Raw genomic sequence first — 8,297 nt, 5'->3', positions numbered from 1 at the left:
TGGGATCCTCAAAGGTTATCCCATTACACCATCTTCCACGATCTTCTTCGATATTCTTCTTGCTCCAGAAGCGAGGTATTAAGTTCCAGCTTATAAAGCTTGTGATAGTATTTGTTTTTTTTTTGTCTAGTTTCCTTGTAACGGTATATAGTCCTTTTTTTTAAGTTTTTTTCTTCTTTATCAATTCCCGCTGATTGGTGTTTGATGCCGGGTCATTTCACAACTTATATCCCCATTATTTATTCCTCTGTCATACTTGTTTTTCTGTATATATATATATATATAACATATATAATAACTAATAATATATATATATATATATATATATATATATATATATATATATATATATATATATATATATATATATATATAATATATAATATATATATATACACATATATAAATAAATATAAGGGTAATTTGAGAAAAAAGGTGGAACACAAAACAGGTGAAGCAACAAGACCCAGCAGGGAATGTAAAAAAAAAACACACATACACTGGAACAGAACCCGTGTTATCTAAGGAAGCCAAAGGTGGGAATGCATTGGTATGAAGTGTGGATTTACTTACATACATACATACATACCTATGTATATATATATACATTACCTATGTATATATATATATATATATATATATATATATATATATAATATATATACTTTAATATATATATATATATATATATATATATAATGTGTGTGTGTATGCCTATATATGCACATATGTACATTGTATGTACACATTATATACATGTATATATATATATATATATATATATATATATATATATACATATTTCTCCCTAGATATACCTGCATGTTAATGCAACTGGAAATTGAATGACAGAAGTTTCAGCCCTTAAACTGTTTTGAATACAATGCATCACGACAAAAACTTTTTTCCTTGTGCTCAGAAACCAGTGCAGCGTGCCTCTGCTGTAGCCTCAAGCATTTCCATATAAGCTCTCCCCCCCACCTTTTTTCTCTCTCTCTCTCTCTCCCTCTCCTTTCTCTCTCTCTCTCTCTCTCTCTCTCACACACACACAGGCACACTGAACTCACACTAGTGTAGTTAACATCCACTATACAAAAGAAGAGACGTATAGTTCGATTTCTCGACTCCAATTTTGTTTATTCGTGGTAAAATTCACTTTCCTAACTGTGAGTACTGAAGACACAAATAAAAGGTTTACGTAAACTGAGACTGTAAAACAAAACCTGTATAGTCCTCATTTATATATACAGTATATATATATTTATAATATATATACTGTACATATAATACATATATAAATTATATATGTATATAAATTGATATTATTTTTGTCAACATTACAATGTAATCACCTCGTAGAAAGGTCCTCTGGGTTTACAAGTAAATTCTGCCGACCTGGTAATGTTAACAAAAAGATTTCATTACAGATTATCCAAACGTAAATACTCGGAGAGTGCCGACTATAAAGTTCCTTGTTTAATGGTTCGTTAAAGTGCCTGTCACAACCACAACAGAAAGAGAAAACCCCGAAATTTTATATCTTTGTCAAGTAGAACAATCCCCACACCGCCACCCCAAACACCCTACCCCCTCTCTCTAACACATATTTTACTTTCTAACTAATAAAAGTACAGCTTTTTTCTCGTCTCATACACCATTCTTATTATTGTATTATTACACTTCTATATAAATTTAATTGATTATTCTCACCATTATCCTCATAGAAATTATCCGCGGACTTCTTAACGGATGTACCAAGAGAATTTCAAAGAATTAAAAAAACACTATAGGTTCAATGATAACGAGTACTGAACATTTAAGCACATAAAACGAGACAGGAAGCTACTCGGAGCTTAAAAAAAAAAAAAAAAATGAGGACTGGAAACTGTCAGCGGTGGTGCAGCTCCAGGCTCACGTTTCCTGCCTTCGGTTCAATTCCGGTTACTGACTGCCAGTTCACCCAACTGTAAATATGTACCACAGTTCGTTAGGGTTAATAAAGACGCCATGTATATGTATATATATATATATATATATATATATATATATATATATATATATCTTCTTCTTTGTTATATATATAATTATATATCTGCATAAATACATATATACATACATACATGTATACATACACACATACACACACACACACATATACACACATTATATATATATATATATATATATATATATATATATATATATATATATATATATATATAATATATATATATATATGTGCCATCAAGTTGTAGCCATTTTCATTATCAAAGTTATAGTATTTCGTACGTCTTTATCAATCCAAATAAGTGAACATGAGCGCCAACCGTTATCATATCTTACGAACCAAATAAGAAACTTCCTTCCGATCTGCGAATCATATTTAGTTGGTCTTGGTCGCTGCCTTTATTTGCAATATCCGCGTACAAGCCAAAAATGAACGACTTTCCACACGCTAATATTAGCTCTGTCGAGCAATATCTGATATGAACGGCCTCTTCATACCTTCATACACTGGTTCATTAGCTCCAAGAACGGCTCGAGTCCGCAACACCGTCCCCCCGGGCCCCGTCTCTATACGACTACCAGCTTCGTCTGATGGCCGGGTCATGTTAAGCAGAAGTTTGAAACATTTAAATATTTGGAAGTTTGAATCTGCCGGAAAAATTATTGCTTCCTATTGCAGCAACAGGGTGTTTCCCTTAAACCAAACAGTGTTAGGTAAAAAGGTAAAAAGTTTTTTGAAAAGTTTTCCCACAAACTGCAGTGGTACTAGGTTTTTAAATGCAGCCGAGTTACTCGAGCATATAGGAATGGAATGGGATATAAGACTTATGTCAAAAGCCAAACGCTGGGACCTATGGGTCATTCCAGCGTTGAAGAACATTGAGAATAAAAGGTTTTAAGGTGTAACAGGAGAAAACCTATCAGTTGCACTATGAGCAATATTGTTATAAAGTGGAAAGTAAGTTGGAAGAAAAGAGCATATGGACAGGTACAGTAAAAGGAATGAAGGATTGCAGCTAGGGGCAGAGGGAACCCTTTGCAAAAAAGGGCCAAAGTAGTGCCTACAGCGCACGCATGAGATCACTGACACTCACTACCCCAAGGGGCTCCAGTTTTATAGGCAAAATTCCTTGGGTCCACAAATCTGCCTTTGGTGGAGTGGGTGGAGAAGGAACCTGGGCTACAGTAAGTCTACAGAAGCCGTACGCCTTAGAAAGCCAACTACACACGAAATGAAGCTTTTGATCATTTCAACATTTTGGTTTGAGTAACTACTTACACATGAAAGTCAAGCAGTGATAGTAAGTAAAGTAATGAGTGTTTGTATCAAAATGTGTATACTATACCTAATACCAGCGTCAATGTATGTGTAATCAGATTACGTGCACGGGCGTTTGAACGCATTCTTTTCGATAAAAATACACTGACAAGGTATGAATACTGCCATAACCGAAAATAACTTTTCGCTTAGGCTAATTGCAAAGTTGCTCACCAACGATCACAATCTCATTAATTAAACAATAATACAAAATGACACCAAATTAATATTTCCTCTAACCAGAATCCACACTTTCCGAATCTTGTTTCGCCTCGTTAAATCAAAAACACTCATCAAATAGCTAGGCCTATATATACGAGTACCGTCGATAACTTTCAACTCAGAGACACGTGATGAGCTTCATAACGAACGAGGGCGACTCATAAAATGAAGTTACTTTTCATTACGCAAACGAAGGTTATTTCATCACCGGTAATTCATATATGTTGGATATCTTAATGAGGTACAAGTGCAAGCTTCACTAGTCATTAATTGCCCTCGTTAGGTTCGAAATATTCATTAAAAAAAGGTCTCTCTGCTGAATCCTTTTACGTAACTATAAAACTTCCCAGAAGAAAAGTATTTAAGTATGGACTTTTAAAGAAAGTGTATTCTTTGGGAGTTTCCCAAAATAAAGTGTATTATTTTAACTCTGGACTTTCCCAAAAGAAAGTGTATTATTTTACCTCTGGACTTTCCCAAAATAAAGTGTATTATTTTAACTCTGGACTTTCCCAAAAGAGAGTGTATTATTTCAACTCTGAACTTTCCCAAAAGAAAGTGTATTATTTTAACTCTGGACTTTCCCAAAAGAAAGTGTATTATTTTAACTATGGACTTTCCCAAAAGAAAGTGTATTATTTTTAACTCTGAGTCAACCCAAAAAAAGTGTATTATTTCAACTCTGGACTTTCTAAAAGAAAGTGTATTATTTTACCTCTCGACTTTCCAAAGAAGTTTAAATTTTACAGTTTTCCCAAAGAAAGTATGATATTTTCCTCTCCATTTGAAAAGAAAGAAATTATTATTTTAACTCTGGACTTTCCCAAAAGAAAGTGTATTATTTTGAGCAGCAAATGTTTTAAATTTTATGAATTTATAGGCATTCCTTACTCGACTTATTCTTACTTACTTTAACGCTCTAAATTGGTGTAACGGCCATACATACAAACACGCAGACCACTGTTATGGACCTAGAAGAGACATGGTATTTGGGTGAGGCCTGGCGCACAGGACCCTGGGGTGTTCAGCGTTGAAAGTGAAATTGAGAGTAGAAAGGTTTGAAAGGTGCTTGCGAGGAGGAAAACCTGGCAGTTGCATATGAAACAATTGTTAGGAGAGGTGGATAGCAAAGATGGAAGAGAATATGAATGGAGTACCCAGTAAAGGAATGAAAGGGGAGTTTTGCAGCTAGGGGCCGAGGGGACAACTACTAAGAACCTTGAATAACGCATCTACAATGACTAACCTAACCCCGGGGAAGGAGTGGAAAGACAGCCGCTATTAGGCGATTATTAATATCACATTATTACAACAGAGACTGTGAGAGCTATTGTCCATATGTCTGAACTTGGATTGCAATTATTATTATTAGCCAACTTGCAACCTAAGTTGGAAAAGCATAATGGTATAAGCCTAAACGTTCCAATAATTAAAGAGGTCCCACAGAAAACGAAACCAGAAGTAAAAACTAAACTAAACTGGAGAAATTGCAAAGAAAAACGAAAAAGATATCAGTAAAACAATGCAATTATGAAGGGCTCATGTCTAGAACCAAAAACTTAATAGAACTCAAGTCTAATACTAAAATCTGGAATCAGGAACTTTACTGAACTCAACTTCTTATCCAATAATCCAAAACAAGTATAGCTGAAAACCAAATACAACGTGGGACAATGTTCAGATCATCGCAGATTAAAAGGATGAACATTTTTAATAAGGATACACAGGTCCCCCCAAAATCTTGAAAGCCTTTCTCAATACACTAATACCTTGCGGTATTCTGACGAAGAGATAAGCCGATGTGTTTATCAAAAGTAAATCTAAACATGGATGGCACGTAGGAATCTAATTTAGCTGCACGCATACTCTGTGTCAGCTCATCTGTAATCGAAGTACTGCCTTCCGTAAGCTTTTTGTCATGACAACACTGCTGATGACATCGGCTACGGATTGGCTTGATTCCATCTTATTCAAATTTACGCAAATACACTTTGAATTCCTACCAATGCATTTTCTATATGTAAGACACTGGATTATGCAAAACATGCAAAATGGCTTTGATAATATATGTCCTTTTGAGTTACTACAGATACACCGGGGCTACCATGATATAAAATTTAAGTACCAGTAAGAAATACTCTTGAACGAATACGAACAATCAGAGGAGACAGGCAGCGAGAAATGATCTACAGTAACTCGGCATTCGGATCCACTGTCACACCTTCGGCTGAAACTGAACTGCAATCGCTTTTCTCCCAATGTGGCAGTCTGCACTCAACTGATCTAAAATTTCTTGTTTTTAAAATAGGCAATGTATATTACGTAAACATCCTTTAAAATGTATGAAACTATTGTAAATAAGCCAAAAGACTTGAGTTATTTCATAGATTGGTTTCTATTTATAAGTATATATCCAGTTCATATTACCAATGCCTAACGTACATGTTTCATTCAAGTCTTTTTCTTAATAACATTTTAACTGATAAAAGTCATGTCGTCAATGGTGTAAAAAAAATAAAAAAATTACTGAAAGTAATTATGCGGTCCGAAAATCGCGTCTTTATGAATAAAGTTAGACCTATGGTAACATGGCGTTGATGGAATGGAATGGAATGGAATGGAATACAGAATTTAGGCCAAAGGCCAAGCGCTAGGAACCTATGAGGTCATTCAGCGCTAAAAAGAACACTGAATGCAAAGGAGGTTTGAAAGGTGTAACAGACGGAAAACCTCACAGTTGCACCATGAAACAACTGTTCAGAGGGTGGATAGCAAGATGGAAGAAAGTATGAATGGAGGTACAGCAAAAACGAATAAAAGGGATTACAGCTAGGGGCCGAAGGGACGCTGCAAAGAACCTTTAGTAATGCCTACGGTGCACCGTGTGAGGTGCACTGACGGCACTACTCCCCTACGGGGAACATGGCGTTGAGGGTAATGCTGCAGTAGCTCTTTGAAATTCTGGCGGGAAAACATTAGAAAGTTTCCTGGTAACAAAGCCAGGCTTTATTTATGGAAATATTGAGTATATCGATGCATAAAATGTTGTAAAAAGGCATTTAAAATGGAAAATGTTCTATCCACGTACGTTTCCTAAGTGAGCCCTATGAACCTAAGCATTCAAAATGCGGTCTCATGATCTTGGTTTTCCCCAGTGATGCTGAAAAAAAGACCTCATTTCTAACGGTTCTTTTTGTTTTTAACAAATACACGAATCTACGTATACTATTATCACACTTAGCAAAAATCATCATTGAAAACTATTTGAACCTAAAATGCATATAGGCCGTTAATGTTTTCTGCGGTGTACAGTATGCAAAATAATAGAATGGCATCATATAAAAAATATCTATTAATCGGATAAATAAATTTTCATATGCAATAAACCGATACCTGCACAATTAGACTTATAATTAATAATAATACGAGATCAGCACAACTAAAAAAATTGATCGTTGCATGCAATAAACGCCTCACTTGAAAAAAACGATAGCGTCAATAAAAAAATCACTTTCACTGACATGCAATAAAAAAAAAAAAAAACCGTACATTAAATAAACGTAAATTCAATAACATAAACCTATAAAAAGTTATAATATATCATTGAAACCTGAATAGCATTGTAACAAGACAGTTATCCACAAATTACCTGAAATTTCCATATGAATCATAACCTATACCAAATTCAAATTGGAATATCAACATTTCCTACCATTCACCTACATTTATACAAATATATATAACCCGTCTGACCCTCATAACTGTTCAAGTGACTATGAGAAAAGGATTATCATCAATGCAAGCCCTCTCAGCCGTGATTCCTTCTCTATGAACTTATAGCTTGACAAATTCCAAACAGCAATATTAAAGTGTCTCTAATCGGTCTACATTTTTATGTATAGTAATAAAAAAGAAACACTACAAGCTCAACTTCTCATACCTGTAATGGAATCCATTACGGGCAAACGATAACCGAAATAAGCGAGACTAATTTGATGAACAGCATTCTTGGCCAATTACATATCCAATTGCAAAAGAAACCTGGATGCCTAAATTCTACAACTATATTTAAATTATTCCAAATTCAGAGCAAAAAGCAAAAGAAGCAAGCCAAATCAAGAACGAATGACAAAATAAGCAAACTACCCTTATATTGTGATACGTGCCAGCCAGCCATAGGCCTATTGCCTCAGTTTTACTTTCGAAACTGCGTCCAAAGTTATTGAGAGTAAACTGCCTACTATAGTAAACAGTCCTTTATCCAAACTAAACTTTTGCGGCTTTCTGGTACTCACCGATAAGTAGCCCACCGGGACTCACCCTTCCTCTGCGTTGCTTGGAACTAGGTCTAAAGAATTCTTTAGACCTCAGATGTTTCGCGGCGCGTCGAGTTGTTACAATACCTTACTGCACTTTACAGTTCACGTAAACATGGATTATTTTAAATAAATAAATATAATTTTAAATAACGAGAATCTGACAACTATATATTCACATATAACACCAAAATCAGTTAGGCTCCCATTAACAAAATCGTAAATCCTAAATCGCACAAACATAAATAAATAAATAAAACGCCGTAAATGTTACAATAAGTAATGAAATCGTAACAACAGTAGGCTATATTCAAACACAAAAACTGGATAAATTCTCAGTAACAAAATCGTAAATCCTCTAAGATATCACAGATTCGCATATTCATAACAAATCAAATTTCATGTGCAATTACGTAATAATAGCAATTTTTTCT

The 8,297-nt window shown here is 34.7% G+C and overlaps 1 protein-coding gene across 2 annotated transcripts in view; it reads right to left on the bottom strand.

Annotated features, from left to right (window-relative positions):
- Positions 1-8,089, bottom strand: part of LOC136851336 (Fanconi anemia core complex-associated protein 24-like) — a 746,385-nt gene extending 738,296 nt beyond the window's left edge. For both annotated transcript variants that reach the window (XM_067125377.1, XM_067125376.1), the window contains exon 1: positions 7,843-8,089. The gene's annotated coding sequence lies outside the window, so the exon portion shown is untranslated. The remainder of the gene's footprint in view (positions 1-7,842) is intronic.
- Between the last annotated feature and the right edge of the window lie 208 nt (positions 8,090-8,297).

Source organism: Macrobrachium rosenbergii, chromosome 23 (genome assembly GCF_040412425.1).
Source record: "Macrobrachium rosenbergii isolate ZJJX-2024 chromosome 23, ASM4041242v1, whole genome shotgun sequence".
NCBI classification, from domain to species: domain Eukaryota; kingdom Metazoa; phylum Arthropoda; class Malacostraca; order Decapoda; family Palaemonidae; genus Macrobrachium; species Macrobrachium rosenbergii.
The sequence above is the reverse complement of the archived record's forward strand: the minus strand, read 5'-3'. Positions and strand labels throughout refer to the sequence as shown.